An 8,699-nucleotide genomic window follows, 5' to 3' on the forward strand; every position below is an offset into this window, starting at 1 on the left:
ATTTTGCCTTTAGGTATTGTCCTGTACATACAGTGACAAGGTGATCTCTTCCATTTCTTCCTCAGTGTCTTACCTCTTTTCTTTTTTTCATTATGTCTTCAAAGACATTTTAGGTCACAGTAAAGTCACATACAGAATATAGAGGACACGCATATACCAAACATCATCCCCCTTTTCCCACTTTCCCAACAATGATCTTTTACATGTGAATGTTACATCTGCTACAACTGATGTACAAATTTAGAAACATAGCTACTAACCATGGTCAGGAGTTTACATTATGGTTTACATTTTGACTGTTCACTTTTATATCTTTTTGCTGAAATTTAACATGGCCTGTATGCATCATTGCAGAATCATACAGAACACTTCCATTGCCCTCCAATTACCCCCCTCTTCCACCTATTCTCTTCCTTTCTCCCACTCCCCTTGGGACCCACAGTGACAACCAAGCTTCACTGCTTGAAGGACAAGATTTATAGATACTTGCAACAATGCTGAGGGCTTGGCATACTAGTCTGTCTACCCCCATTGGGAGCCACCCATGCCCTCAAGAGACACCCTCCCCTCTGTTTGATAATATCTGGCCTCCCTATAATGGGGGTACACCACCTTCTTGCTCATTGTAAGGGTCTCCACCCACTGATATAATGCACTATGAAAAGGTGAGCACTCATGCACTCCCTAGAAGTCTGCTCAAGGTGCCAAATGCCTCCATCCAACACCCTAAACCAGGAGCCCTTACTTATTATATTGTCTAAAGAGTTTTCTCAACATTATAGTTTCAACCACAGTTCTGCCAGTCCCCCACATTCACCTGCTCCCCACCAATTCCATGGACCATCTGACCCATCCTCCCAACCCTAGCCCCTGTCAAGCCTACACAGCCCAACCCAATAGTATCCCTATACCCCCATCTTATCCCTTCACTGCTTAACTACTTACCTCCACCTTATCATAGATTTCACCTATGTGGGCATTGGTACACAACCTTCTTCTCCCTCGCTATTTCCTCTAGGCCTATCTTCCAGACTCTCTCTCTCTAAGATGGCTCGATTTGCTTAATTCCTATCAGAGAGGTCATGTAGGATTTGTAGTATATTTCAATGCTTTGGCTTGCTTCACTCAATATAAGGTCCTCAAGAATCATCCATGTTATCCCGTGTGTTAGTATTGTATTCCTTCTTACAGCTGAGTAGTATTCTATTGTATGTATATACCACATTTTGTTTATCCATTCATCTGTTGATGGGCATTTGGGTTGATGCCAACATTTGACAATAGAGAATAATGCCACTATGAACATTGGTGTGCATATATTGGTTCATGTCCCTGTTTTCTTTTTTTTTTTAAAGATTTATTTATTTACTTATTTCTCTCCCTCCCCCCACCCCACCCCAGTTGACTGTTCTGTGTCTATTTTCTGTGCCTATTCGCTGTGTCTTCTTCTTTGTCCACTTCTATTGTTGTTAGCAGCACAGGAATCTGTTTCTTTTTGTTGCTCATCTTGTTGTGTCAGCTCTCCATGTGTGCGGCACCATCCCTGGACAGGCTGCACTTTCTTTCGCACTGGGTGGCTCTCCTTACGGGGAGCACTCCTTGCACGTGGGGCTCCCCTATGCAAGGGACACCCCTACATGGCACGGCAGTCCTTGTATGCATCAGCACTGTGTGTGGGCCAGCTCCACACGGGTCAAGGAGACCCGGGGTTTGAACCATGGACCTCCCATGTGGTAGATGGATGCCCAACCCCTGGGCCAAGTCCACTCCCCTCACGTCCCTGTTTTCAGTCCTTCTGGGTATATACCCAGCAGTTGAATTGCTGGGTATATGGCAGATCTATAACTAGATTTTGAGGAGCCAAACTGTCCTCCACGTGGCTGGATTCTTCTACATTCCCACTAGCAGTGGATGAGGGTTCCCATTCCTCCACGTCCTCTCCAGTACTTGTAGTCCTCTGTTTTTTAAATAACAACCAGTCTAGTGAGTGCAAGAAGGTATCTCATTGTAGTTTTGATTTGCATTTCCCTAATGGCTAGTTGTGCATTCTTTCATGTGCTTTTTAGCCATTTGTATTTCTTCTTTGGAGAAGTGATTGTTTAAATCTCTTGCCCAATTTTTACATGGGTTGTCCTTTTATTTTTGAGATATAGGATTTCTCTACATATGCTGTATATTAGGCTCCTATTCGATATATGGTTGCCAAATATTTTCTCCCATTGAGTAGACTGTCTTTTCACTTTCTTGATAAACTCCTTTGAGGTGCAAAGGTTTTAATTTTGAGGAGTTCCCATTACCTAATTTTTCTTTTACTGCTCATGCTTTGGGAGTGAAGTTCATGCAGCCATTTCCTATTACAAGTTCCTGTAGATGCTTCCCTATGTTGTCTTCCAAGGTCTTTATGGGCCTTGATACTTATATTTAGATCTTTGATCAATCCTGAGTTGATTTTTGTATAAGGTGTGAGATGGTATTCTTCTCTCATTATTTTGCATATAGATATCCGGTTCTCCAAGCACCATTTGTTGAAAAGACCATTCTCTCCTAGTTGAGTGGACTTGGTGACCTTGTCAAATATCAGATGAATATATAAAAAATATGGAATGCTTCACAAATTTGCATGTCACCATTGTGTAGGCGCCATGCTAATCTTCTCTGTATCGTTCCAATTTTAGTATATGTACTGCCAAAGCAAGCACAGAAGTCATCTCTAGGTGGAAATATGTCAACATGTCCATAACTTTCTGTTGATCTCAGGAAAATTGAGGACTTTCGGATAGGGCATTGATATAGTTTTTAGTGCCCTCTCCATTCTAGACATCATTCTATGTCCATGGTAAAGTATGGTTACCACAGTGTGATACAGCACAGGCATTCTCTGACCAACTGAAGTAAATGGGATCCCACTCTGGGCAGTGGACTTATGTAAGAGATAGCAGAAAGGTGTGCTTTCATTGGGAGTTCTATTTACATCTTTGTCTCAAGTCAGGTCTCTTGTGGATGAAATTCCTAAGTCTATTTTACATGTGCTGATTATGTCATATCTTTCTCATTTCATATTATATATATTTAGTTATATGTTATATTTTATGACTATAGATAAATATAAATATATATTTATAGTTATATTTTCTGACTAAAGTCAAAACCCTAGATTTCATTCAATTAATCACACACACTTAAAAAAGTGTATCGGTGTATTACCTGTATAATCTGCCAGCAGACATATTCACAACCGCTTGATGAACTGTATGCTTTTGTGTTCATTAAAATACCTGTCAGAGATATTTCCATACAAAATTATTTCAGAAACATCTTATCTTCCTCTTCATTCCCTTTTTAATCCAGGATCTTGGGCTTCAACCATCCTTGCATCAATTTCCGATGAACTCAGTCCGTGGTCCCACAGTGAGTTCTGAGCCTTGTCTTGCTTCCTGAAGGAGAATCCTTCCCTTCCTCCATTTTGAAAATGTTTGCATCTCATCTTCTCGAATTATAGATCCATTGACTAGCTAACAGCCTAAACAATTAACATAACACATTAATGACTGATACCTTAAAGTGCTACTCCTCCCACACGGCAGCTCCTTTTTAATCACAGCTATCACCTGCTTATTTTTAAATATTGGTTTGTGGCATATTGAACAATAGAAGGTATTTTGTGTTTCTTAAATAATAATATGTACGTGCATGTTGAGAAATAGAATAGATACTTTTCAAAAAGTCAGTTAAATTACTCTTTCAGAATCTCCCTTGGAAAATAATTCACCTGAAAATCTGTGGTGAGCTCAACTCAGCAAGAACAAAAAATGACTGAGCTGTTAATGCCGGTTTAAATATTACAAGGATGGATATAAAACATGTAATATTACACCATAACATAAAGGAGATGACAGACTGATAATGTAAACCATAATGTAAAACATAGGATAACTAAAAATGTAAAGAACTGTGTATCCTAAAGTATGCACCATAATGTAAGCACAGATGTTACCTTGTTAGAAAGCTACTATCTCAGACTCTGTACATCACCTTAAGTAAATATGATATGAATAGGGCGTAAGAGTATCACTGTGGAAGGGAAAAGGTTTTCTGGTGGATGTGTGGGAGTGCTGTATATTATATATATGCATTGCTGTGGTCTAGGACTCCTGTGAAGAAATGCTGAATAATTAGGGGGGGGGGGGGAAAAAAAAAAAAGGATAGGATGTGGAATTTTTTCAAATCAACATTCTTTATCTAAGTTCTTTATCTAACTTTATCCAAGTTCCTTATCTATCCTTTAAACCCATCGCTATATGCCATTCCCTAGTAAGGGACCATGACATTATATTGGGCTTCAAATTTCGGGGAGTTCTGGATCACAGAGTGTTTCAACAATGGCAATGGAGGGATACTGGTATGGGATACCAATGACAGGTGATATATGGCTGACAGGGAGCTGTACAGAACATATGTCCAGGGTGCATGGTAATGATTGGATATACTCATAGTGGCAACAATTAAAAACCACAGCAGGGGGGGTACTGTGTTCCTGGCCAGTGGTGCTCTGTCGTGGTCCCTAGGGGAGCAGCGACAGTCTCCCAGGTACAGCGGCGGGGACCGGGAGGGAGTGAGGGTTCAATAGTGAGCCCCTGATGCTAATGACTATGCTTGTGAGCTGATAAACCTAAAATAAGAACAAGGCCTAGAGCAACATTGTGCCTGGGAATTTCCTCCTGTCAGCCTTCATGTTACTCAAATGTGGCCAGTCTCGAAGCCAAACTCAGCATGTAAATGCAATGCCTTCCCTCCAGCGTGGGACATGACACCCGGGGATGAGCCTCCCTGGCAACGAGGGACCACTATCAACTACCAACTGATGATGCAACTGGAAAAGGACCTTATACGGAAGGTTCAATGCGGATCAGCAGAATATCCATGTCTACATAAAATAACATGACTTTAAAATGCTGTTTGACCTAAAGTAAGGGGGAAATGGAAAGGAGAAATGAGTTTATATGGCTACGAGTTTCTAAAAAAGAGTCTGGAGGCTGGCAGAAGGATTGCCCTCATGCACAACTGAGCAGAGTCAGAGAGACAGATAAAGCAGATACAACCCCCAGATATTGGTTCCTTTGAAGGCTAAAGAGACCCATGAGAGTTATGGCCATGGCCGATGGGGTTAACTACCAGGGCAGATGGCCCCTCTTTGGAAATGGTGTTTATGTGTGATGAATCTGGACTCAGATGGGATCTCCCTTCATAAGACTTTCATGCTAATGTGCTGGAGGTGCAGTTAATGTTGGGGTTTAAGATATATTTAGGGGATTTGAATCTCTGGACTGACAATGTGATAGCCAGGTCCTGAGCCTCAACAGACTCCAGCACCTACAGTCTGATTTATTGGACTTACCACACTCAGCTAAGATGGAGTTGAAGAAGGACAACCACCACACCATGGAGCCTAGAGTGATTACAACTGAAAATGGGAGGATTGCATCCAGCATCCATGTGGAATCTGAGCCTCCTCTTGACATAGAGGTGCAATGGACACAACCAATCCAATGTCCACATAGAAGAGGTGGCATTGGATTGGGAAAAGTGGATATGGTACGATGGGTATGGGGAAAGGCAGGAAGAGATGAGAGGTGGAGGCGTCTTTGGGACATGGAGCTGCCCTGGATGGTGCCTCAGAGGTAATCACCGGACATTGTAAATCCTCAGGGCCCACTGGATGGAATGGAGGAGAGTATGGGCCATGATGTGGACCATTGTCTATGAGGTGCAGAGGTGCCCAAAGATGTACTTACCAAATCTAATGGATGTGTCATGATGATGGGAACGAGTGTTGTTGGGGGGGGAGAGGGGGGGTGGGGGGGTGGGGTTGAATGGGACCTCACATATATATATATTTTTAATGTAATATTATTACAAAGTCAATAAAATAAATAAATATTACTAATAGTATCAGAATTATAATGCAGGCTTCCTTTGTCTGTCTACAAAGAAAATGTATCTCCTCAATACTCACTTGCATTGCCAAGCCTAATAATTGACTGTAAAGCAGAGAGCAAAGGTAAAATGACCTAGAAGTTAATTTAAAAAGAAAATCAAGAATTGAGTACTTTCAATAATTCCATTATTTTATCACATGCGAAAGATTTAGAGAAAACAAATGTCAGAGATATCTGGTAGCAGATCAAGAGCTGTGATTTTAGCCAACAATTATGTATCATTTGTTTAGTTAAAATCAGGATTAAGAATGTATATGATCATAAATACCCTTAGATTTAGGTCAAATGTAAATCATCACCACGATTGACTGCAGATTGGAATATTAAATGATTATTCATTGATAAATATGATTTATCTTGTTTGAATCAACTATTTGTAGATATGTCAGTAGAACAATTGTCAAACATGCAATTTCTAATGGTGACCAGACCATACAACTATGATTCAAATAGTAGAATCCTGCAGAAACAATTTTTTTTTTAATATTTATAAACTTATACTAGAATTACCTACCTTAAATGATAGTTATGTTGTGTCACTGCCCTCTTTAAAAATAATATAATCTGTCTTTTTGTGTGGACTTCACTGAATGACTTGCTTCCAAAAGAGAGTGTGGAAAAGATTGGGCAAGGAAATAAATTAACTTGTCATTGAAGAAACCTGGCAAAACTTCCCCTGTCTAACCATGAAAAAAAATCAGAGAAACCAAACTTGAAGAACATTTGCAAAATATCTGATTATACTCCTCAATTCTGTGAGAAACTGTCACAAACAAGAGAAGATTAAGAGCACATAACAACTAAATGTAAAGTGATGTCTTGATGGCATCCTGAAACAAGAATGGGACATTAAGGAAAATTAGTGAAATCTGAGCTGAGTGGAGTTTAGTTAATAGTAACATATCAGTGTTTGTTCATTACTTGTGACAAATACACCATACAAACATTCTTGTTTGCTCTTGATAATCAAGGAAAGCTCTCTCATAACATAATCTGGATACAAGCTTAAGCATCTGCCTTAGAGTCTAAATTCTGGCATTCACACACTAAAATGCGAAAATATCCAGGTTTCAATAAAAGATTACTTAACACAGAATGAAAGAAGTCATGAAACAAAGCATTAAAAACCTTCAGTGAGGTGGACCGGATCTGGGACATACCAGCAAAGATTTCCAAAAAAACAATCTTAAATCTGCTCAAAGAGATACAGGAAACCCTGGACAAAGAACTAAAGGAACTATGGGAAACAGGATATCAATATCAATGTGGAAACTATGAAAAGGAATGAAACAGAGCTCAAGACCACAGTTACTGAAATAAAAAATTCCCTAGATTTTTTAACTGAAGATTGGAGCTAGCAAAAGAAAGAGTATGTGAATTTGAAACTAAGACGATTGAAGTCATCCAGTCTGGGGGCCAAAAGGGAAAAAGAAAGAAGTGAGTAGACCCTGAGGAAACTGCGGGACACCATCAAGCAGCTAAATACGCACATCGTGGGAGTCCCAGAAAGAGGAGAGAGAGAAAGGTGTAGAGGGAATTTTCAAAGAAATAGTGCTTGGAAATGCCCTAAATTTAATGAAAGACATAAATATATACCTCCAAGATGCTCCACAAATTCCAAACACAATAAACCCAAGCAGACCCATGCCACGGCATATTATAATCAAACTGGAATGCCAAAGATAGAATTCTGAAAATTGCAAGAGAGTAGCAACATGTCACACATGAGAAAGCCTCAATAAGATTAAGGCTCAATTTCTCCTGGTGACAAGAAGGCTGTGGGATGACATTTAAAGTGCTGAAAGCAAAAAGATTGCTAACCATGGGTTCTACATCCAGTTATCTGACAAAACTGTCTTTCAAAAACGAGGGAGAGATTAAGATATTCTCTGATAAATAAACCCTGGCCAACCAGACAACAGATGCTAAAGAGAGTTCCGCAGGTGGAAAAGAAAGGCAAACAGAAAATGCACTGTAGCTGCATGAAGAAAAAAGATCTTCAGTAAAGATGTGAAAGAGTAGGTGCCTGAACCAAAGCTATTGAGTCAGTTTGTGAGAAGATCAGGAGCAGATATTAGAAATTTTTTACCTTGGCCTGAAAGAGTTCTTGGGGGCACAAACTGAATGATGCCTGCTAAACCACAAAACCAAATGCAGCTCGTTTATTTGCCCTCAGTCAATCTGTCAAGGACTAGATTAGAATGTAAAGTCAGTCAAGGAAAGACATTTAGCATGATAAAATCTAGTGCTCATCATAAGGTCATGTACTGCATGCATCGTACAAAAACACAATTGTTTATTGTAGTTTTCAAAGCATATTAATTTTTATCTAATTTGCAAACTAATATTTCATTTAAAATTTTAAAGATGCTATTATGTATCCAATAGTACACACAGCCAGGAAATACATGCCCCTCAAAATGAGACTGATTTTTAAAAATTACGTAAGTATGGGTTTACTGGAAAAAGCGTGCATAAAATACAGGGCTCCCCAAAGCTACCTGTGGCAGTTTGAATTTTGTGAATCCCCAAAAGCAAAAAGATGATGTTTTACACTAGCCCATTCCCGTGGGTGTCACTGGATTGCGGGGCGCCTGCCGTGCTCTCCCCAGGGCCCTGTGGCAAGCGCCTTTGGCGTCAGCAGCGCCCCCGGGGATGGCACGTCCCTCATGGTGTGCTTCTCCAGTTCACGTGCCAGGCAGC

General features: G+C 40.1%; 1 non-coding gene across 1 annotated transcript; it reads right to left on the reverse strand.

Annotated features, from left to right (window-relative positions):
• Window positions 1-2,592: 2,592 nt before the first annotated feature.
• LOC111761463 (U6 spliceosomal RNA) lies at window positions 2,593-2,699 on the reverse strand. Its single transcript, XR_002794825.1, has one exon. It is a non-coding gene; the product is annotated as a U6 spliceosomal RNA (small nuclear RNA).
• Between the last annotated feature and the right edge of the window lie 6,000 nt (window positions 2,700-8,699).

This window comes from Dasypus novemcinctus, unplaced genomic scaffold, assembly GCF_030445035.2.
Source record: "Dasypus novemcinctus isolate mDasNov1 unplaced genomic scaffold, mDasNov1.1.hap2 H_3, whole genome shotgun sequence".
Classification (NCBI taxonomy): domain Eukaryota; kingdom Metazoa; phylum Chordata; class Mammalia; order Cingulata; family Dasypodidae; genus Dasypus; species Dasypus novemcinctus.